Raw genomic sequence first — 25,411 nt, forward strand, 5'->3', positions numbered from 1 at the left:
ACTATTGGGATTGATCTTGCATCTTCTGCCTCGCAAACACACATCACTGCCCTCTTGACAACGTCTTACCCAGGTTTAGGTTACCAACACCATTCGTCGTTACACCTTCAAAATATTAGCGTACAGAATGGGAGACGGAAGGAGCATTATTCGGAACATTTATGCCCAGTCAGTATATGGCACAGAGTCCATGAGCAACTACAAAAAAAAAAAATTTGGTGTTTCTGTGAGTCTAAGACCACCGAAACGGTGAACATGGTGCCATTGGCCCAGCAGAACTCAGTCAATATGGTAAAAATCCAGACACAAATTAGCCTGGATTCGGCACAGACCTCTCTCTCTCCCAACAGATGGGACCCAATTAGCCAGCTGACTCCAGGAGAAATACTTGGGCAGCCAGCCACATGGAGCGTAGAGCCAGGATGCAAATGAATAGAGGGGGGAGGGGATGAAGGGAGGAGGAAAGAGAGGACCTCCCATCTTGGGAAAGTAGAAATTAATTAGGGGGACAGCAGAGGTGGAGGAGCAGTTTTGGAAAACGTAACAAGGAGAAATAGAGCGAGAGAGAACGGTGGGTGATGAGAAAGAGAGAGGTGAAAGTGTTGTATTGAAGACAGGAGAGGAGAAGCAAGAGGAGGAGAGAAAGTGAGGATGGATGGATCCCAGGAGATCTTAGACAAACACACACCTGAAGGGTGTGAATGTAGAACGATGTATGATTGTAATTACTCCCGGCATTGAATCTTTCTCTATTTATTCATAAGATTATCCAACTGTAAAATCAACAGAGGCGTATTCATTTTGAAACCCATATGTAGTTAGTATTCTATAATTGTCATATTTCCTCCTTCCAACCCATTGATTAAATTAGTGTGGGTGTCAATCACTGATCAATCATTTATTGTGGAGAAAAATACAAAAAAAGTACTCCCACTGCCTCAGCTACTATGTATTGTCATGTTTTCACGCAAAACGTATAGCTGCATCTTGCCTTTAGAAAGGCCACTAGGCAAAAACATTGACCAAATTGCCATGTCCACTTTTGTGAACATACACAGACCAGCAATCCTCTTGCCTCACAGCCTTGAAATGTTTCATTGGAAAATACTTGCAAACACAGTTAAGAAAGATGCATGCCTATTCATGGTTTACCTAAAGAAAGTAGGTTGAACAAAAATTCCACATCCTTGCGTTTTCAGCGACACCTCCAGAACTGGATCCTCAAACACCTGTCAGGTGGATCCAGCTTCAGTCACCTCTAGAGGAAAGCTTGAACCTTTCCTGACGCCACAATCACAGCTCTCAGACTGATTTAAAATGCCTCTCCCACTCACCTTAAAAGCAGGTAGAAAGCCTCCCCAAAATAACCTGCCACAGAGCATTAAACTCCAAATGACTATTTTCAAAGCCTCAGATCGGTCAAAAGCTCTCCTCTCTCGTCCTCTGTCTCTCTTCTTATTTTCCCTTCCTCTCTCTCTCTCAACTTCAAGGCTGTATTTACTTTGCTGCTATCCCCAGAATCATTCTCCGAAAGCGACACAAAACCTTACTTAAAATAGTAGAACATTGACAAATCAGATGAAATAAAACACAACATAAACACAACTACAGCTACATTTGTTGAAGCTTAACCAAGCTACTGGGTGATCATTCACAGAAAACTGTGGTTTACATGAAAGGGAGAGACTTAAAGAAACATATACTGTATCTTCACCTAATACCTAACTGGAGTGGATCTTTAGAGGGGCAATCTGCGATTGGAAATACAACAAAATGGTCATCACACCCCTTGTTTTGATAAACAGCTGAGGGTTGGGGCTAAATAAATGTTGAAACTGAAATTCTCCACAAACATGTGGCCTCTCTCTGCCATGTATGGGTCTCTAAGACATCTGGTTTTGAAAACCACCTCTTGTTCTGCTGTCCCTGTCACTTCTGATTATGCTTACAAGTAAATTCCCTCCATGGTTCTTATATACAGTTTGTAGGAGCATCCTTTACTGTTTAACGTCTATTTTAGGACCCTTGTAGGTATCAAAAAAATATATTAAAAAATGATTTGATGAAATATAGAAACACATTGAATAGCACGTTCATAAATGGCAGAACCACATAAGGAATAAGGTTTTGAAGTGTCTGTCCTATATCTAGGAGATATTACACATATTTAACCCCCTTTTTGGGGAGGCACAAAACGACTTCCATACTTCCATTCATTCTTTTAACCTGTACTGAGTTACCTTCAGACAAGTCGTAGAACAAAACGGAGAACACCATCGTGTTCGTGTGAGTCTTATCTTTCCATAGAGGGGTCATATTAGTTCGGACGCTACAGACGTTTTCGTTAAAAGACAGATTTTCAGGATGTCTCCTGGTCTGACTAACAGCCCTGTAGCTCTGCCACTTTCCACCGCAGATGTGGAAGTCCGACATAGGCGGATGGGGTGGATTGAGCCCATACAAAAATACAGATATCTCTAGCTTAAACAGGCTTTCAATTATTCAGTACTATTTTTTTTAAAGCAGTTCAGACTAAAAGCCATGAAAGCCAAGCTCAAGGCTGCCTAAATAGGGAATGGGACATTCCCTCTGGTCCATACAGAAGGCTAGAATACAACCAATCCCAAACCACAGTATTCCTGCTATTTACAATATAATGTTAAAATATCTTTTACCTAAAAATGCACATATCACTCAGTATGCATATCAATAAATGATAGGAAAATAAAAACTCTGTGTGTGTGGGAGTGGTTTTAATATCCTTGCGGTTACCAGAGGTCCTAAAGAAGTGGTTACAACTAGCATTAGGGGTTTGGAGTTAAGGTTAAGTTAAGGGTTAGGGGTTAGGGTAAATAGGATTTTTAATGGGAATAAATGTTTGTCTCCAAAAGGATAACAAAACAGATATGATGATGAGATACAGGAGATACAGGAGAACAGACTCAATAAGGTAGCCATTTATTCTTTGTCAGGAGGTAAACATAAAAAATCTATCATACACCAGGTAAAATGGTAAAACACTTCCACTGACAGGCCAAAAATATCTAACTGAAAGCCACGCCACCACTAAGCCACACCTCCAATTGAATAAACCTCCATAGACCAGTTAAACTGGTACTCAAAGGTGGCCAAGAGGCGATAACTGAAAGCCAAGCCCCCACTAAGCCATGCCTCCAATATAATTTCCCAGTGTGCCTTGCCTTTGAGGGAATTGTAGTATTACCACCCATGACTGTATTTGTTAGTGATACAGACATGGTTATTGAATTTGTTTCTGATCAAGCTTGTGGTTATCAAAAATTGAGATTCTAGGTGAGTGGTTTCATTCAAAACTTGTAAGGCCTTACTTTGAAAACATAGTGGCCTGAAACTATTGGTTTTACAGGCCACATCTGGTCTGCAAGTAGCATTGGAAAACTTGAGTATCTTTCCTGGGAAATGTGGTTAAAGGAGTCCAGGCTTCCTGAATATTCCCTCCAGTTTCCATGAAGCTTTCAAGTGGGATATCTGAAAATCCTGGGAACTTTGGGAACATTACCAGATTTTTTGCAAACCTGCCTGCAAGTCACATTATGCAAAGTGATGTGTAATTCCTATTGGAATCCAGCCAGCATTAGAACAGCCAACAGTTGGGATTGTTATTCCCCTGCAACCTGCATTCAGAATTACTGCCAGGGTTAGGAACATTGGGAGGAGACTACGCATTCCATTTAGACTGGAACAATGATTTCAGTAACAAATGCAAAAACTAACTGATTGGATTAGTTTAGAAAAATGTATTTTATTTATCTTAGTGTAGCATACGATTAATGATGCAAACAATGTACATGCAAAAGCACAGATATAAAAAAAACTATTTTTCTAAATCAACCTGTGGTAGAACATGTTGGGAAATATGATAATGATAACGGTTATGGTAGAAATTTGCCTAAATGTCCTAACTTCTTGAAAACTCATCCGAGACACCTTACATTTTTATAAATCAAGCCTAAAAAGTTGCCGTGTCCGCTCTGCATTAGCCTCAAATGTACACCTTATTCAGATAAAGAGTACATTTACCTTGTTTCATGTTTCATATTCCTTGTGCTGGCAGGCTGAGGCTCACTGCAGGTTGTCAGTTGTCACTTCACTTTTCAAGATGTCTGAAGGCCAGGGTGTGAGGCCACAGCGTAGATGCATGATGACTTCGGATCCACAATTCGATTGGTCAATAATTTAACATCTAGGGTGTGTTGTATGTTTTTCAGCTTTTAACACATTATTTGCAGGAATTGACACAAATTGTGTTGAAAAATGTACATGAAATGTACACAAATCACAGTGATTGTGTTTAAAGTAACACATGCCGTCCAAAGCTAGACACAAGGATGTGTTAAAAAATGTCATACAAATTCTAAGAGTGTATGTTATGTGTGATGATTGTGAGGCATTATGCAAATTAGACAGTCACAAGACAGGACTTCAAATAGGCCTATGGCATGTCAAGTGAACTGTAGCCTACTGTTCAGATGGGTTAAATGGAAACTGACTGTAGGTCTATAACCTATTGCATTTTCTCTCCAATCCCGAAACGTTTTTGCTCCCCGAAATAAGCAGACCACAGAGAAAACTTAACTGATGTCAACTAAATTGAAGCATTAATTCTATAATTTATGACATTATTCTGGTGAACAAGGGTTCATTTAGTTTTCTATGGCAACATATGACAGAAGAGAACCTGTATGTATCTAATTGTAGACAAGTTGACTAACAAATAGCCTTCAAAAATGTCAGAGATTATAAGCAGAAACATCTAAATTAGGGTAAATCCTCCAATTTTCACTTTATCACATACAGTGCATTCAGAAATTATTCAGACCCCTTGACTTTTTCCACATTTTGTTACGATGCAGACTTACTCTAAAATGTATTAACAAAGAAAGATATATAATCGATCTACACACAAGACCCCATAATGACAAATCAAAAACAGGTTTTTAGACATTTTAGCACATTTATTAAAAAGAAAAAACACAGAAATACCAGAAATAGTATTCAAACACTTTGCTATGAGACTCGAAACTGAGCGCAGTTACCTGTTTCCATTGAACATCCTTGAGATGTTTCTACAACTTGATTGGAGTCCATCTGTGTTAAATTCAATTGATTGGACATGATTTGGAAAGGCACATATGTGTATGTATATATAAGGTCTAAGAGTTGACAGTGCATGTCATAGCAAAAACCAAGGCATGAGGTCAAAGGAATTGTCCGTAGAGCTCGGAGACAGGCTTGTGTCGAGGGTATTAGAAATGTAGGGTACTAAAAATGTTCTGCAGCATTGAAGGTCCCCAAGAACACAGTGGCCTCCATAATTATTAAATTGAAGAAGTTTGGAACCACCAAGACTCTTCCTAGAGCTGGCCACCCAGCCAAACTGAGCAATCGGGGGAGGAGAGCTTTTGTCAGGGAGGGGAACAAAAACCCAATGGTCACTCTAACAGAGCTCCAGAGTTAATCCGTGGAGATGGGAGAACCTTCCAGAAGGACAACCATCTCTGCAGCACTCCACCAATCAGGCCTTTATAGTAGAGTGGCCAGACGGAAGCCACTCCTCAGTAAAAGGCACATGACAGCCCGCTTGGAGTTTGCCAAAAGGCACCTAAAGGACTCTCAGACCATGATAAACAAGATTCTCTGGTCTGATGAAACCAAGATTTAACTCTTTAGCCTGAATGCCAAGCGTCACATCTGGAGGAAACCTGGCACCATCCCTATGGTGAAGCACGGTGGCCGCAGCATCATGCTGTGGGGATGTTTTTCAGTGGCAGGGATTGGGAGACTAGTTAGGATCAGGGGACAGATGAACAGAGCAAAGTACAGAGAGTTCCTTGATGAAAAACTGCTCCTGAGCACTCAGGACCTAAGACTAGGGCGAAGGTTCACCTTCCAACAGAACAATGACCCTAAGCACACGGCCACACACGCATGAGTGGCTTTGGGACAAGTCTCTGAATGTCCTTGAGTGGCCCAACCAGAGCCCGGACTTGGACCCGATCTAACGTTTCTGGAGAGACCTGAACATAGCTGTGCAGCGACGCTCCCCATCCAACCTGGCAGAGCTTGAGAGGATCTGCAGAGAAGAATGGGAGAAACTCCCCAAATACAGGTGTGCCAAGCTTGTAGGGTCATACTCAAGAAGACTCAAGGTAATAATCGCTCCCAACAGTGCTTCAAGAAGTACTGAGTAAAGGGAACTGTATACTTATGTAAATGTTTATTTTCAGTTTGCATTTCAACATTTCTAAAAACCTGCTTTCGCTTTGGTATTATGGGTATTGTGTGTAGATTGATGAGAAAAAAAACAATTTAATACATTTTAGAAGAAGGCTGTAACATAACAATATGTGGAAGTCAATGGGTTCTGAATACTTTTGAAATACACTGTATAGGCCGTGTCAGGCGGTTGCAGATGGGTTATTAGCAATTGCGGGTGGGTGAGGGTGAACAAACAGCTGACCCGCGCACCATTAGTGTGTCTGTGTGTGTAAAGAAAGGAGTGTAAGCTCTTTGCCCTCCAAAGACTAGATACAAGTTAGAAACACATAGGCCTACACATTGCAAGGGACAACATTCTTTCTCTTTTCTCTCTGTCTGCGAAATGAGGATATAGTGCGGAGTGAAGTCAAATAGCCTACACGCAACTACAAAAAGACTGTAAATCAACTGCATAACACAATTATTACATCAAATTATGAACAGGGTAGAACATTCGAATTAGTTGTTAGCGTTCTGAAAAAAAATCTATTGATTTAGTTTCATTTTGACCTCACCTATCAATGCATTGCATTATAAATGTATTTGTAAACAAAATTGAAATATACGCAAAAACACGTAAAGTTTGAAGTCTGGGCTAAGTTATTTGTGTAAAAAATAAAGATGTCTGTCCATCAGAGAGCAATCAATGTTTTATTTTCGCAATCGGTCTGATAACGCATGGTTAACATTTCCTTTAACATGATTATCGGAGAAAGGACAACGCACCAAGCCAACAGAGCGCTGCAGGCTCGAGACAGAGCGTATGATATTTCTTCCTAACATTGTCTCCCCCTTCTAATGTTGACAGCCTACGCATTGCAACATTTGTAGACATATCCGATAAATAAGTTTATATTGTTTACAGAATCAATATAGCCTACCATGCATTACAATTTGCACGACAACAATATAATCTCAATCTCACCTTTAATATCCGCTGTTTGTCATGTATGCATAGTAGCCTACAGCAGCAATCCACATTCGGCTTCAGTGTCTGTTTGATAGTTTTTTCTGTCTGTACCTGGGCTCTGTCTCCTCCGAACGAGCATAGACTAGACTGGACTGGCAGCGATTGCGAAATTCTGGCTCCGCGTTCCCCCCTGATCAAGGTGGACTAGGCGACTTCACGGAGTGGTGACAGCAAAGACCGTTTAGTATGTGGTTACCCAGCTAGCAGATATTGTTCCTTAGAAGTTGTGGGAACGTATATTTTTGGTCTTACATTGTTTGTGGGAACGAAGCCATATGTTTCCTGACCGGTAAAACGTAATATTTTTTTTTACTTGTAATTTTTTTATGTTCTGGGAACAGAAGTGAAAAATTCACCTTTTCTGGGAATGTTTCTTTTTAAGTTACAGGGTAGTTCCTTGAGCGTTTTCCTGGGAGGTTTGAGAATGGAAATTATAAGCTATTTGGAAGTTTTTTAAATAACTTCCATAAAACTTTCACTGAATGTTTCAAAAAAACTTTGAAAAACACTGCTAGCTTATTTTGAGTTAACTCTTTTTAACTTCAAGCACAGATTGAACACATGCAATTTAATTTTCTCAGGCATTAATAATGCCTAACATATTTGTTTTGACACGGTATCTGTGAGATTCAAACCTATAATATTCTGTTTTCTAGCCATGGAATTAGTCCACTGATCCACCAGGATGGAGCTAGCATGCCATGTAAGTTTATTGCCATGCACATGCCATGTAAGTCTATTCAAACAGACCCCATTTCAGAGGAAACATGCACTCAGTTGTGGCCAATTAGTGGGCGTGGCAAACATACCTGAACACACAACAAAATAGATGACAGAGAGAGTTTTGTTCATACTGAGAACAGAATGTATGTTTTTAAATAACATTTTTAGAATATTCTTTGAACATTACTACATTTTTCTTGTGGTTTTTATAGAAACTTTTCTTAACTTTCTCAGAACAGGTTGAGGACTTGACTTTATATAGAACCATGAAGGAACATGTAGGGAACGTTTTGCTAAAAATGTTTTACTGAAATTCCCACAGAAGAACGTTGTTTCTTAATGTTCTCTGAACTATTTGAGACCATTCCCAATGTCAATCCTGCACCATTCCCAGAATGCAGTAGGAAGGTTGTATGCAAAACAGTGGCTGCTGGTGTGGAGGAGCTATAAGAGAACAGGCTGCAATAAATGGAACAGAGTCAAACATTCCATTAATTCCATTCCAGCTATTACAATAAGCCCATCCTCCTGTAGCCCCTCCCACCAGCTTCCACTGATGTAAAATAACCATAGGTCAACCACGCTCTCACCAAGCTCTAAGAAACATATGGTTCTCAGAACATTATGTGCTAGCTGGGAACAATGTGACCAGTAGTCTTCCTACTAAACCAAATGCAGACCCTTCCACCAGCTATTCTCAATTTTAATAGATCGATCAATCTTCTGAAAGTTTGTTATGCCCTCTGATAGCCAATTACTGCTACTCGATCTACTTTATGACCAATACCGTTCTGTTTAATTCTTAGGTAATGTGAAAAAATACAATTTTAGTTCAGCACTTCCAGTGTGTAGTGAGAGCCACCTTGTGTGACACAAGGTAGGTGGTCCTTTGCTCTGGTCCTTTATTCTTCCCATTTGTCAGTTTCTTGTTTACAATTCATTTCTTTATTCTTGACTTCACTTTTTTATTTTAAAATTATAATATGACCTTCATCTAAGTGAGACAATGGTTTAGTCAGAGCTTATGTTATATTTCCTGCATAGGCATACATTACATTCCTAATAGTAAAACACTGTTACTCTGGGTTGAGTGGGGAAAATGGTTTTAATTGGTATTCATTGTTAATAAAAAACATTACAGCTGTGGGAATGAATGCCTGATGTGTCTGGGAAATTAACCAACAAACATCTCTGTGAGGTCCACTGCTGAACCCATGACATCACTTCCTCTGGACTTTTCTGTTCTTAACCCTGCAGTGGAAAGTTTGATGTATTTGCTTAACATGATGAAGGATAATCAAATTGTAATGCATTGTGCATCAATCAAGGCTATGTAATGGCCATCTACCTTGGAGCCTGTAAATGAGTGATGTTGTTGAAGGGGCTAAAGGAGTTTGGGACATATAATGGAAGATTGGCTTGTGTCCCAAATGGTATCTTATGCCTTATTTAGTGCATTATTTTCAGTCCAATGGGCCCTGGTTAAAATTAGTGCACTATAAAGGAAATAGGGTACCATTTGGGATGCGACGCTTATGGAAGATTGAGTGAATGAAAATGGATAGTGCTCTGAAATGATAATATTGACTTTGTTACTCAAATTTAGTGGCTCCATAGGGATACCTAGCAGCAGTGGTTCACTAGATTACATACTTGGCTTGGATAGGGCATGAGAAGGTGTGTGTGTGTGTCAGTGGAGGCTCCTCAGTTGTGGAAGTGGAGGACCATCCTCCTCAGTGAATTAAAAAAGTTATAATTTTTAGATAATAATATAATTCATGTTACCGCATGTTTGATTAAAACACAATGTTTTGCAATGAAGGTCTACAGTAGCTTCAGCAGCACTCTGTAGGGTAGCACAATGGTGTAGCCAGAGGACAGCTACCTTCTGTTCTCCTCTGGGTACATTGACTTTAATACAAAACTTAGGAGGCTCATGGTTCTCAACCCCTTCCACAGACTTACAAAGTAATTACGACAACTTTCGGAGGACGTCCTCCAGCCTATCAGAGCTCTTGCAGAATGAACTGACGTGTTGTCCACCCAATCAAAAGATCAGAGAATGATTTTAGTACTGAAAGCGTAAGCTACAGCTAGCTAGCACTGCAGTGTATAAAATGTGGTGAGAAGTTGACTGAAAGAGAAAGAAAGGCAATAGTTAATTTATTCAGAAATGAAAAGATATATTTGGTTGTATATATTTTTTCACTTTCACTTAGCTAGTGAATGTGCTAGCTAGTTTAACCTACTCAAACACCCAGGTCAAACAGAGAGGGATGCTAAGTTAGCTAACTATCTATGGCTATCTAACACCGGAACTCTTCCAAATCAAGGTAACCTTTTGGTTTAACTGCTAAACTGCTTTCTGACTGTACACTGTACTGCATGATTGTAGTGGGTTTACTAACGTGTTAATTCTAGTAGCTATGTTGACTATGACGAGTCCGCAATGTAGGCTGTGTGTAGCAGTTGTCGTCATGATATGAAGGTTTGGCTTGGAAAGGATTTTTGCCTGGTCACAGACAGGTGATGTGTTGTGCACTGAAGTCCACAAGCGAAGGGAAAAGGTGAGAGGAGGAGAGTGAGTAGATAGTTGCAAGAAGCAATTACATATACAATGAGCAAAGTGATCATCCATCCTAGCTGGAGGGGTGCTCTCATCTTATCTACCAACATAGACAGGGCTCTAACTCCTCTTGCTCCACAATGAAATGGGGTGCAGGCCAGGCAGCAGGCTGTTAGCCAGCCTGCCAGCTTAGTGGAGTCTGTCACTAGCACAGTCAGTGTAGTCAGCTCAGCTATCCCCATTGAGTCCGTGTCTGTGCCTCAACCTAGGTTGGGCAAAACTAAACATGGCGGTGTTCGCCTTAGCAATCTCACTAGGATAAAGACCTCCTCCATTCCTGCCATTATTGAAAGAGATCGTGATACCTCACATCTCAAAATAGGGCTACTTAATGTTAGATCTCTCACTTCAAAGGCAGTTATAGACAATGAACTAATCACTGATCCTAATCTTGATGTGATTGGCCTGACTGAAACATGGCTTAAGCCTGATGAATTTACTATGTTAAATGAGGCCTCACCTCCTGGTTACACTAGTGACCATATCCCTCGTGCATCCCACAAAGGCGGAGGTGTTGCTAACATTTACAATAGCAAATTTCAATTTACAAAAAAAAAGAAGTTTTCGTCTTTTGAGCTTCCAGTCATGAAATCTATGCAGCCCACTCAATAACCTTTTATAGCTATTGTTTACAGACCTCCTGGGCCATATACAGCGTTCCTCACTGAGTCCCCTGAATTCCTATCTGACCCTGTAGTCATAGCAGGTAATATTTGAATTTTTGGTGATTTTAATATTCACATGGAAAAGTCCACAGACCCACTCCAAAAGGCTTTCGGAGCCATCATCGACTCAGTGGGTTTTGTCCAACATGTCTCTGGACCTACTCACTGTCACAGTCATACTCTGGACCTAGTTTTGTCCCATGGAATAAATGTTGTGGATCTCAATGTTTTTCCTCATAATCCTGGACTATCGGACCACCATTTTATTACGTTTGCAATCGCAACAAATAATCTGCTCAGACCCCAACCAAGGAGCATCAAAAGTCGTTCTATAAATTCTCAGACAACACAAAGATTCCTTGATGCCCTTCCAGACTCCCTCTGCCTGCCCAAGGACGTCAGAGGACAAAAATCAGTTAACCACCTAACTGAGGAACTCAATTTAACCTTGCACAATACCCTAGATGCAGTTGCACCCCTAAAAACGAAAAACATTTGTCACAAGAAACTATCTCCCTGGTATACAGAAAATACCCGAGCTCTGAAGCAAGCTTCCAGAAAATTGGAACGGAAATGGCGCCACACCAAACTGGAAGTCTTCCGACTAGCTTGGAAAGACAGTACCGTGCAGAATCGAAGAGCCCTCACTGCTGCTCGATCATCCTATTTTTCCAACTTAATTGGAAATTCTTTTTGATACTGTCGCAAAGCTAACTAAAAAGCAGCATTCCCTAAGTGAGGATGGCTTTCACTTCAGCAGTAATACATTCATGAACTTCTTTGAGGAAAAGATCATGATCATTAGAAAGCAAATTACGGACTCCTCTTTAAATCTGCGTATTCCTCCAAAGCTCAGTTGTCCTGAGGCTGCACAACTCTGCCTGGACCTGGGATCAAGAGAGACACGGAAGTGTTTTAGTACTATATCTCTTGATACAATGATGAAAATAATCATGGCCTCTAAACCTTCAAGTTGCATACTGGACCCTATTCAAACTCAACTACTGAAAGAGTTGCTTCCTGTGCTTGGCCCTCCTATGTTGAACATAATAAACAGCTCTCTATCCACCGGATCTGTACCAAACTCACTAAAAGTGTCAGCTATAAAGCCTCTCTTGAAAAAGCCAAACCTTGACCTAGAAAATATGAAGAACTATCGGCCTATATCGAATCTTTCATTCCTCTCAAAAATGTTAGAAAAAGCTCTTGTCCAGCAACTTACTGCCTTCCTGAAGACAAACAATGTATACAAAATGCTTCAGTCTGGTTTTAGACCCCATCATAGCACTGAGACTGCACTTGTGAAGGTGGTAAATTACCTTTTAATGGCGTCAGACCGAGGCTCTGCATCTGTCCTCGTACTCCTAGACCGTAGTGCTTCTTTTGATACCATCGATCACCACATTCTTTTGGAGTGATTGGAAACCCAAATTGGTCTACACGGACAAGTCGCGGCCTGGTTTAGATCTTATCTGTCGGAAAGATATCAGTTAGTCTCTGTGAATGGTTTGTCCTCTGACAAATCAACTGTAAATTTTGGTGTTCCTCAAGGTTACGTTTTACGACCACTATTGTTTTCACTATATATTTTACCTCTTGGGGATGTCATTCGAAAACATAATGTTAACTTTCACTGGTATGCGGATGACACACAGCTGTACATTTCAATGAAACATGGTGAAGCACCTAAATTGCCCTCGCTAGAAGCCTGTGGTTCAGACATAAGGAAGTGGATGGCTGCAAACGTTCTACTTTTAAACTCGGACAAAACAGAGATGCTTGTTTTAGGTCCCAAGAAACAAAGAGATCTTCAGTTGAATCTGACAATTAATCTTGATTAATCTTGATGGTTGTACAGTCGTCTCAAATAAAACTGTGAAGGACCTCTCGGCGTTAGTCTGCCCCCTATTCTCTCTTTTGACGAACAAATCAAGACTGTTTCAAGGACAGCTTTTTTCTATCTACGTAACATTGCAGAAATCAGAAACTTTCTGTCCAAAAATGATGCAGAAAAATTAATCCATGCTTTTCTTACTTTTAGGTTAGACTATGCAATGATTTACTTTCCTGCTACCCGGATAAAGCACTAAATAAACTTTAGTTAGTGCTAAATATGGCTGCTAGAATCCTGACTAGAACTAAAAATATGGATCATATTACTGCAGTGCTAGCCTCCCTACACTGGCTTCCTGTTAAGGCAAGGGCTGATTTCAAGGTTTTACTGCTAACCTACAAAGCCTTACATGGGCTTGCTCCTACCTATCTTTCTGATTTGGTCCTACCGTACATACCTACAAGTACGCTACGGTCACAATATGCAGGCCTCCTAATTGTCCCTAGAATTTCTAAGCAAACAGCTGGAGGCAGGGCTTTCTCATATACAGCTCCATTTTTATGGAATGGTCTGCCTACCCATGTGAGAGACGCAGACTCGGTCTCAACCTTTAAGTCTTTACTGAAGACTCACCTCTTCAGTGGGGTCATATGATTGTGTGTAGTCTGACCCAGGAGTGTGAAGGTGAGCGGAAAGGCTCTGGTGCAACGAACCGCCCTTGCTGTCTCTGCCTGGCCGGTTCCCCTCTCTCCACTGGGATTTTCTGCCTCTAACCCTATTACAGGGGCTGAGTCACTGGCTTACTCGTGCTCTTTCATGCCGTCCATAGGAGGCCCACTTGAGTGGGTTGAGTCACTGACATGATTTTCCTGTCTGGGTTGTGCCGTGGGGGAGATCTTTGTGGGCTATACTCAGCCTTGTCTCAGGATGGTAAGTTGGTGGTTGAAGATATCCCTCTAGTGGTGTGGGGGCTGTGCTTTGGCAAAGTGGGTGGTGTTATATCCTTCCTGTTTGGCCCTGTCCGGGGTATCATTGGATGGGGCCACAGTGTCTCCTGACCCCTCCTGTCTCAGCCACCAGTATTTATGCTGCAGTAGTTTATGTGTTCGGGGTGCTAGGGTCAGTTTGGTATATCTGGAGTACTTCTCCTGTCTTGTCCTGTGTGAATTTCAGTATGGTCTCTCTAATTCTCTTTCTTTCTCTCTCTTGGAGGACCTGAGCCCTAGGACCATGCCTCAGGACTACCTGGCATGATGACTCCTTGCTGTCCCCAGTCCACCTGGCCATGCTGCTGGTCCAGTTTCAACTGTTCTGCCTGTGGCTATGGAACCCTGACCTGTTCACCGGACGTGCTACCTTTTCCAGACATGCTAGTTTCAACTCTCTAGAGACAGCAGGAGCGGTAGAGATACTCCTCACATTTGCTCCTGAGGTGCTGACTTGCTGCAACCTCAACAACTTCTGTGATTATTATTATTTGAACATGCTGGTCATTTATAAACATTTGAACATCTTGGCCACGTTCTGTTATAATCTCCACCCGGCACAGCCAGAAGAGGACTGGCCACCCCTCATAGCCTGGTTCCTCTCTAGGTTTCTTCCTAGGTTTTGGCCTTTCTAGGGAGTTTTTCCTAGCCACTGTGTTTCTACACCTGCATTGCTTGCTGTTTGGGGTTTTAGGCTGGGTTTCTGTACAGCACTTTGAGATATCAGCTGATGTAAGAAGGGCTATATAATTTGATTTGATTTAATCATGCTGTTTTTATGTGGCTGCTATGAAAGTGAACTGTTTGCATGTGATCAGGGGTGAATTCATTCCACCGATTCTGTAGAAAAAAGTTTCTTAAACGCAAGCAAACAGAACTAAACCTGGATAAAAATACCTGAATTTATCCAATAGAAACTCACATTTGCAACTGTTGGACTAATGATTACACCCTACATCAGCTAGATTCAGGCAAGAGTGTGCAAGGCAATATTGAATGTGTCACTGTCTTTCACCTTGATTACTAAAACTTATTTCGACCTGTGAGCCTTCTTGTAAACTTTCATTCATAGGCTAGGTTGTAGCAACCTCATGATGGGTACAGGGAAAATTAAACCTATCGATAATTCATTGACCTAGGTGAATGGGATATGAAAGAAAGTCATCCAATATGCTGTAATAGAAATAAGGCCATGCTCAAAGCATTTTTTTATCATCCTCCCTCATCTTAAATGGCACTGACCACTACTGGTGTGTGTGTGTTTCATGAATGCCTTTCGTGAACTAACACTCGCACTTTACTTTTTTTCCCCCTTTACTAGCTCAGATTTTTCTGATAGCACCTTTATTTATTTCCACCATCATTTCTCATGTAATACATTTTTTCAAAACAAAACGATCCCACCATGTCAAACGAACAAATAATCTGTCGGCATTTATACAATTGTACCGAAACTTCCTGTTTCCATCACAGCTGTCGTGATTTGTTTTTATATGGTATGACTTTACTCGCATAAAAACTGTGGATGAAAACGTGGTTTATAACTGAGATATGTGAATGTCCCACCTATCTTTCTTAAGATGAATGCACTAACTGTATGTCACTCTGGATAAGAGTCTCTGTTAAATGACTCAAATCTATATGTGCCAGCAGTAATTTTCACGATTCAGTTCCAAGTTTTACACTCAAATTTCGCTACAGAGACTCGTGGCACCCATCTATATAAATCAACTTAATTTTTCTGCAAATAACTGAAAGCACTGAAGCAATTCTTTATTCCAATCTCTCTTCATTTGTCTCCCCTGTCTGTACCACAAAATAACACAACAACGTTGAGATGCAAGCAACCACAAATGTGTTCAGGTTCATCCACACAACCCCATCCTTGTTTGCATCCTAAATGGCACCCTATTCCCTGTATATTGCACTTTGGGCCCTGGTAAAAAGTAGTGCACTACATAAGGAATATGGTGCCATTTAGGACGCAAGCCTCCTCATCCACCAACATGCTCTAGTTGTGCCGATGGTGGTGAATTAAAACAACCACATGCACTGTGACATTCCAGTCAGATAGTCTGACATGCCAGTCTCCAGCCCAGTCCAAGATCGTGACAATTATCTAGCCATTGCAGGCTTAGTTGGCATTCTGAGGATTCTTTCTCTCTTTCTCTCTCCATCTCGCTCTCTCTCTCTCTGTAAATCTCTCACTCTTCCTCTTTTTCCTTATTTTTTCCTCGTGGCCCTCACATCGGCCAATTCCGTATTTAGTGCACTACTTCTGGTTAGGGCCCAAAGAATAGAGTGCCATTTGGCCTACGACTGTTATAGATAGAAATTTCACCCATTTTCATTCATGGTTATCTGTCTTATTGCGCTGTAATGTTGAGTTCCATGTAAGTCACACTTGAAAAGCACATTTGTCAAACTGTAATATCATAGTCATTTTGTGAGAATGTCCCTAGTGTGCATTGTAAATGGCACCCTATCCCCTACAGTATATCAGTGGTATTCAAAGTGGCCAAAATATAACAAATACAATTAAAATAACTTATTTTAAGAACAAAACATTTAGTACAGATTATTTTATGGGACAATATACAAATGTTTCTGAGAAAGATCATTTAAAAAAATTATGGTATTGAGTAAATGTATTTATAGGTTTCTTGAAATGAAATGAAGGTTATTTGTTGATGTAAAAATTGAAAAGTCAAAATTCAGGCAAAATAAATTGGAATCAACGCTGAAAAACGGAACGCTGCACACTGTCCTATACACTGAGGGTATAACACATCAGGAACACTTTCCTAATTTTGAGTTGCACCCCCTTTTGCCCTCAGAACAGCCTCAATCCATTGGGGGCTTGGACTCTACAAGGTGTCGAAAGCATTCCACAGTGCCAATTTGATTGGGTGTCTTTTGGGTGGTGGACCATTAATGATACACACAGGAAACTGTTGAGGGTGAAAAACTCAGCAGCGTTGCAGTTCTTGACACTCAAATCTGTGCACCTGGCACCTACTACCATACCCCGTTCAAAGGCACTTAAATCTTTTGTCTTGCCCATTCACCGTCTGAATGACACACACACACAATTCAGGTTTCAATTGCCTCAAGGCTTAAAAATGAGTCTCCTCCTATTCATCTACACCAGGTATTCCCAAACTGGGGAAAGTGAAATACCGTCGGGTATGCCAAATAAAACTGTGATTCACATTTTTTTTAAATATATAAACAGTTGAAGTCAGAAGTTTACATACACCACATTTAGTCTAAGTAAAAATGCCCTGTCTTAGGTCAGTTAGGATCACCACTTTATTTTAAGAATGTGAAATGTCAGAATAATAGTAGAGAGAATGATTTATTTCAGCTTTTATTTCTTTCATCACACTCCCAGTAAACTTGGGTCAAACGTTTCGTGTAGCCTTCCATAAACTTCCCACAATAAGTGGGGTGAATTTTGGCCCATCCTGAATGACCTGGTGTAACGGAGTCAGGTTTGTAGGCCTCCTTGCTCGCTCACACTTTTTCAGTTCTGCCCACAAATGTTCTATGGGATTTAGGTCAGGGCTTTGTGATGGCCACTCCAATACATTGACATTGTTGCCCTTAAGCCATTTTGCCACAACCTTGAAAGTAAGCTTGGGGTCATTGTCCATTTGGAAGACCCATTTGCGACCAGGTTTTAACTTCATGACTGATGTCTTGAGATGTTGCTTCAATATATCTACATGATTTTCTGTCCTCATGATGCCATCTATTTTGTGAAGTGCACCAGTGCCTCCTGCAGCACCCCCACAACATGATGCTGCTACCCCCGTGCTTCACGGTTGGGATGGTGTTCTTCGGCTTGCAAGCCTCCCCCTTTTTCTTCCAAACATAATGATGGGCATTATGGCCAAACAGTTGTGCAGTTGCAAACCATAATCTGTCTTTTTTGTGGCGGTTTTGGAGCAGTGGCTTCTCCCTTGCTGAGTGGCCTTTCAGGTTATGTCAATATAGGACTCGTTTTTCTGTGGATATAGATACTTTTGTACCTGTTTCCTCCAGCATCTTCACAAGGTCTTTTGCTGTTGTTCTGTGATTGATTTGCACTTTTCGCACCAAAGTAAGTGCATCTCTAGGAGAGAGAACGCGTCTCCTTCCTGAGTGGTATGACGGCTGCGTGGTCCCATGGTGTTTATACTTGCTTACTATTGTTTGTACAGATGAACATGGTACCTTCAGGAGTTTGGAAATTGCTCCCAAAGATGAACCAGACTTGTGGAGGTCTACCATTTGTTTTCTGAGGTCTTGGCTGATTTCTTTTGATTTTCCCATGATGTCAAGAGGCACTGATTTTGAAGGTAGAACTTTAGATACATCCACAGGTACACCTCCAATTAGCCTATCAGAAGCTTCTAAAGCCATTACTTTATTTTCTGGAATTTTCCAAGCTGTTTAAAGGCATGTGTATGTAAAGTGTATGTAAGCTTCTGACCCACTGGAATTGTGATACAGTGAATTATAAGTGAAATAATCTGTCTGTAAACAGTTGTTGGAAATATGACTTGTGTTATGCACAAAGTAGATGTCCTAAACGAATTGCCAACAACTATAGTTTGTTAAAAATATATTTTTTGGGAGTGGTTGAAAAAATTGTTTTTATGACTCCAACCTAAGTGTATGTAAACTTCAGACATCAACTGTATATCTTTTTATAAAACATTTTCTTCACATTTTCAAACAGTACATTTATATTTTCCAATGGGCAATAGATTTGTGTGAGATTTTTTTCATACCTGAGTAGCCTTGTTTCACTGCCAAAAATAACATTAAACCACCTAGTGTTCAGCGAAATAAAAACACAATGTCAAATACAGGTAGCCTAGTCAAGTAATTAACATCCAAACACATTAACCGTTACTCTCTCACGGGAAATCTTCACTCTTGCACAGACATTTAGAAATTAACCATGACAATTTCAAAAATAAGCCACGGTAGTTTTTGGAGCGAGAATAAAGACGACTTTCGAGTAGTAATACATGTATGAAAGCAACAGATACCATTAAAGTGGTGCTAGAAGTGTCTTATATGGTGAGCTGCCGTGTGGCTAGGACAGGCAAGCCCCATACTAGTGTGGAGTACTTAATTCTTCCTGCTGCCGCGGATATGGCTGGGACAATGCTGGGGGAAAAGGCTAACAAAAGCTATACAGACAATGCCTTCATCAAACAACACTGTTTCTTCACTATGCATCAGTGACATGGCAGGAGATGTTTTGAAACAATTACTGCATATAAGCCAGTGAATTATATGCATTACAGCTGGATGAGTCAACAGACGTGGCGGGACTGGCATAGCTCCTGGTATATGTCAGTTATGTTTATGTAGGGTCAATTAATTAAGGAAGAAATCATCTTCTGCAAACCACTGGAAACCAGGACAACATTTGAAAATATTTTAAAGTATTGGATAGCTTTGTGGTATCAAATTGACTTTGGTGGTCAAGATGTGTTGGTATCTGTACTGATGGCGTAACAATTATGACAGGGAGACATAGTGGAGTGGTAACACGAATTCAAGCTGATGCTCCCGACGTCACATGGCTACACTGTATCATACACAGAGAGGCTCTTGCTGCCAAGGGAATGCCTGACAGCTTGAAAGATGTTTTGGACACTACAGTGTAAATGGATAACTTTGTTTTTGCAAGGCCCCTGAACTCTTGTGTATTTTCTGCATTGTGCAATGATATGGGCATCGACCATGTAACATTTTCACAACATACAGAAGTGCGCTGGTTATCAAGACAAAGTGTTGACACGTTTAATTGAGAAACTTTCTTAACGTTTTCTTTACTGACCATAATTTTCACTTGTCTGAACGCTTGCATGATAACGAGTTTCTCACACAACTGGCATATCTGGTTGATGTTTTTTCTCGCCTGATGACTCTCCGCAACTATATTCAATTTGCGGGACAAAACTGAGGCTATGATTAAGAAGTTGGAGCTCTTTTCTGTCTGCATTAACTTCTTATGGCTGCAGGGGTACTATTTGAGTAGCTTGGATGAAAGGTGCCCAGAGGTTCCCAGAGTAAATGGCCTGTTCCTCAGTCCCAGTTGCTAATATATGACTATTATTAGTAGTATTGGATAGAAAACACTCTGAAGTTTCTAAAACTGTTTGAATGATGTATTGTGAGTATAACAGAACTCATATGGCAGGCACAAACCTGAGAAGAAATCCAAACAGGAAGTGGGAAATCTGACGTTGGTCGATTTTCAACCCAGCCCCTATTGAATACACAGTGGGATATGGATAAAGTTGCACTGCCTAGGGCTTCCACTAGATATCAACCGTCTTTAGAAACTTGAATGAGGCTTCTACTGTGTTGTGGAGCCGGATAGGAGCTCTTTGAGTCAGAGGTCTGGCAGAGAGCCAGGTCCTGGTCACACGCATTTCACATGATAGCGACCTGCGTTCCATGGCATCTCTACAGACATAGGAATTCTCCGGTTGGAACGTTATTAAAGATTTATGATAACAACATCCTAAAGATTGATTCTATACTGAGTTTGACAAGTTTCTTTGACCTGTAATATAACTTTTTAAAGTTTTCATCTGATGTTCGGCTGGACCTGCACGAGCGTTTGGATTTGTGTACTAAACGCGCTAACAAAAGTAGCTGGACATAAATAATGGACATTATTGAACAAATCAAGCATTTATTGTGGAACTAGGATTCCTGGGAGTGCATTCTGATGAAGATCGTCAAAGGTAAGGGAATATTTATAATGTGATTTCTGATTTCTGTTGACCCCAACATGGCGCATAATTGTATTTATTTTCTGAGCGCCGTCTCAGATTATTGCATGGTTTGCTTTTTCCATAAAGTTTTTTTGAAATCTGACACAGCGGTTGCATTAAGGAGAGGTATATCTATATTTTCATGTCTAACAATTGTATTTATCGACGTTTTTAATGAGTATTTCTGTAAAATGATGTGGCTCTCTGCAATATCACCAGATGTTTTTGGAACTAGTGAATGTAAAGTGCCAATGTATACTGAGATTCTTTTATATAAATATGAACTTTATCAAACAAAACATACATATATTGTGTAACATGAAGTCCTATGAGTGTCATCTGATGAAGATCATCAAAGGTCAGTGATTAATTTTATCTCTATTTGTGCTTTTTGTGACGCCTCTCTTTGGCTGGAAAAATGGCAGAATTTTTCTGTGAGTTGGTGGTGACCTAACATAATGTGGTGCTTTTGCTGTAAAGACTATTTGAATTCAGACACTGTGGTGGGATTAACACCACACCACCCACCGTCTTAATCCAATCCTGCATCCCTCACAAGGAGCTTTGTTTAAAGAGTGTGTGTGCGTGCGCTCGCACGCACGCGTGGATGAGATCAAGTATATCAAACAGATAGCGTTTAGTGTCTGGCATCAGAGTGCTTGCCACTTTTAAAGCAACACTCGTGGGATGTTTGTGGGACAGCGGGTCTCCTTGACATGCTGCATTGGAATACTAATCAGTCCTCCAGCAGGGACCCTCTCAACTCATTTAATAAATTACTGAAGCACACTCCATCAGTGTAGGAGTTGAACCTGGGTCATGTTCAGCGAGGAGAAAATGTTTTGAAACGTTTTGAAACAGAGAGGTACTACTACCTGAAAAACTTTTTTACGGGTTGCCCTATTGAACACGACCCTGGTGATGGACAGTCAGGATGACTGAGAGCTCTGATGAGGGCTGTGTTGTGGGAGTGGCAGGGAGTAGGGCTCCTGAGTGGCACTGTGGTCTAAGGCACTGCATCTCAGTGCAAGAGGCGTCACTACAGTCCCTGGTTTGAATCCAGGCTGTATCACATTCGGCCGTGATTGGGAGTCCCATATGGTGGTGCACAATTGTCCCAGCGTCGTCCGGGTTTGGCCGGGGTAGCCAATCATTGTAAATAAAGATTTCTTCTTAACTGACTTGCCTGGTTAAATAAAGGTTACATTTTAAAAAACTATGACAATAAAACAATAAAAAAGATGGGTACATGACAGATCTTTCAGAAACAGCACTCTGAGAGGTTCACTGATTAGTCTAATTTAATGGATGAGCTGAGCTGAGCTGTAGTCTTTTCTGTCTGCTTGATTCTCAGAACCAGGGGAACTGAATTGTGGTTGTAATACTTCTTCTCTCTCTCTGGGACTGTTTCCCAAATGGCCATATAGCTCTGGTCAGAAGTAGTGCACTATATAGGGAATAGGGTGCAATTTGGGATGCATACTCACGCTACTAGCTAGCTGCCTGTGCGAAGTAGGTTAAATCCTGACCCCCTCTTCATATCACTGGGGGGTGGACATGTTGTAAGAGCAGGTAGGGACAGATTTTTTTTCTTTAAATTGCTCTTTGTCCATGTTGACTATGAACATAATATCTGGATATTCAGTCTGGCTTATGATTTGAGGCAACTCATGTGGATGAGAGGATGAGATGAGGACACTGATTGACAAATTACAGAACTTTATAATTACACTGCTACATACGGACATTACATCTAGACGTATACTCTTACCAGAGAGAGAGAGAGAGAGAGAGAGAGAGAGAGAGGAAAACAACTGTAAAATGGCTGAGTTCCCTGTGGAACCTCTGAAGTAGGCTACACATCACTTGAGGATGTTGGTTGACTGGTTGTCAGTACGCATCATCCAGACAGTACAGCTACAGAACAATAGGCAATTAGAACGCTCCTGTGGAACCAAACTCAGAGAGATAGCAAGCGACAAACAGACACAGACAGACACAGAGCTCTGACTATTTATAGAGGAGTCACAGAGTTTTAAGATTCAAACTGTAGGATTTGGTTAAAATAATCCTTAAAATTGGTCTTTCTCATCCCTTAGTGTAACTCATCAGTCAGTGTAACAGTGTAGTTGTGATGGTGGCGTTTCTTTTTAGATATTCTATATGAATCTTTTAGTCTCATTTGCTCCAATTACATATTGGGGTTTGTCCCATTGGCAGCCTAATGGCATGCGTCTGCTGTCTTGGTTCATCCATGCCTAAATGACGAAAAGAAGGGGGAAAAGCTATCTACTATCCATCACTTCCTACTAGTATCCCTCACTACAATGGATTTTCTGTAGACAGCCTTGGCCCTGGCCCGAGTGACACAATGCACACTGACAGACGTCTGCTCCAGTCAAAGAGACGTTCGGAGACGCGAGCTGCCACTGACTGATCTTTGTCAGTTCACACACACACACACACACACACACACACACACACACACACACACACACACACACACACACAACACACACACACACACAGCGACTCTGTACTGATACCCCGTGTATTTAGCCTAGTTATAATTTCTCATTGTGTATTTATTTCTTGTGTTATTATTTTTCTACTGTTTCTACATTTTTCTCTCTGCATCGTTGGGAAGGACCCGTAAGTACACATTTCACTGTTAGTCTACACCTGTTAGTTTATGAAGCATGAGACAAATAAAAGTGTATTTTATTTGATTAAATTTGACACACACACACACACACACACACACACACACACACACACTATCCCAGCGACCAGGGTATGACTCCATCGCCTCTGCTGTCTCTGGCATGATGCACATTCTGAGTCCTCACTACATCTTTACCACTACTGACCACAGTCTTCTTTTCCATGTGTCCTAAATGGCACCCTATTCCCTACATAGTGCACTACTTTTGACCAGACCCCTGTGGGCTCTGTGCCCTGGTTAAAAGTAGTGCACTTTGTAGGGAGTATAGTGCCATTTGGCAAGCAACCTTCTCACCTCAATCACTGCCCCCCCCCCTCCCTCTCCTGTTTGTCCCTCCCTATACCCCCTCTCAATTGAATCACCTAGAATAGGAGGAGATAAGATCCAAGGTGACCTTGCTCTGAATCATCCTGCTGGCACGGCTGTATCATTGGAGACACATTGTGACATGGGTTGCGTCCCTCATGGCACCATATTCCCCACATTGTACACTACTTTTGACCAGAGCCCTACAAGCCCTCGTCATAGGAAGTGCACCATATAGGGAATAGGGTGTCTTTGGGAGTTCGCCATGGAGATTGGGTTTATCCCAGGTAAAAAGCCCCGGCTCAGCCCTAAGTGGTGGTCCGGCTGAGCTCTGCTCTCAAATGGATGTTTGTCAATGAGAGGTAATAGTGTTAAGGAAAGAGCCTTCCCTCGGTTACAGAGCTATACGGAGAGCCTCAATCAGGTTACAGGTTATACCATAGCCTCTGTGGATGGAGGTGGTACCATGAATTTGACAGTAATTTACAGACAGCTCGAGTCAAGTCAAATTCTGCATGTAATATTACAGTACACCTACTGTAATATAAATATGGTATCAAAGCAAGTACTAGGTAATGACACACAGTACAGTACCGTAAAATTGACAGTATTATACTGTAAAAAAGTCAATGCTAGAGTGATCGGGATAAATTTGCGAATGGATGGGGAGGGGCTTGTATTTCAGATTTTACTGTAATTCAAGGGATTGGTGCAAGCAGGTTGGCTGCTGGGTAAAGTGTTTACACATTACAGCATATGAATGAATATTTGGTGTTTGATGTCACTTGCACTTCTAGAGGCCTTAATTACTCACCGGCAGCGACTACCGGGCAAAACAGACCAAACGTACATGGCAAAATGCTCAACCAAGGTTTACCAAGGCGCTGCCTCTCCAGTCTGTCTCTTATACATTTTTAAATTGATGTGGCACTATAACCATATAGGAGTTAAATTGGTACAGCATTCTCACACAAGGATGTAACAAATATAGCCTCTTACAAAAAAATATGTTAATGAGCCAGAACCAACAATACTATGCATCCACTAGTGATCAAAAGGTTTTTGCAGCTCCAAAGATATGGTACGGTACTATATTCTGTGGGGTGTAATTTCAGTACCATTCGAAATACAACAATTTTCCCACAATGCGTGATCATTTAATTTATGCTGCAGTAACACGTTTCATCGTTTTTTACTGTCAATAATACCTTTTCCTTCACAGTGTAGCTATATGGATGTGTCTACCAAACAGCACTGTTTTCCATATATAGTGCACTACTTTTGACCACAGCCCATAGGTCTCTGGTCAAAACTAGTGCACTAACTTGTATCGGGAATAGAGTGCCATTTGGGACGAAGTCTATAGCCTCTGTAGACAAAGCAGATGTACTTAGCTAGCTATACTATTGGTCTTATATTGTTGGGGAGGCCAACTTCTGTATCTTTAGGGAAGGCAGATGCCCATTCGGTTGTCAATTTAAGGACATTTTG

The 25,411-nt window shown here is 41.0% G+C and overlaps 1 protein-coding gene across 2 annotated transcripts in view; it reads right to left on the minus strand.

The window, feature by feature from the left end:
- Window positions 1–7,437, minus strand: part of LOC112215614 (E3 ubiquitin-protein ligase RNF152) — a 50,537-nt gene extending 43,100 nt beyond the window's left edge. The window contains exon 1 of one of the 2 annotated variants that reach the window (XM_024374778.2): window positions 7,223–7,437. The gene's annotated coding sequence lies outside the window, so the exon portion shown is untranslated. Of the gene's footprint in view, window positions 1–4,059; window positions 4,884–7,222 lie in introns of those variants that run through there. The other variant, XM_024374780.2, reaches the window with a different exon arrangement.
- Between the last annotated feature and the right edge of the window lie 17,974 nt (window positions 7,438–25,411).

This window comes from Oncorhynchus tshawytscha, linkage group LG16 (assembly GCF_018296145.1).
Source record: "Oncorhynchus tshawytscha isolate Ot180627B linkage group LG16, Otsh_v2.0, whole genome shotgun sequence".
NCBI lineage: Eukaryota > Metazoa > Chordata > Actinopteri > Salmoniformes > Salmonidae > Oncorhynchus > Oncorhynchus tshawytscha.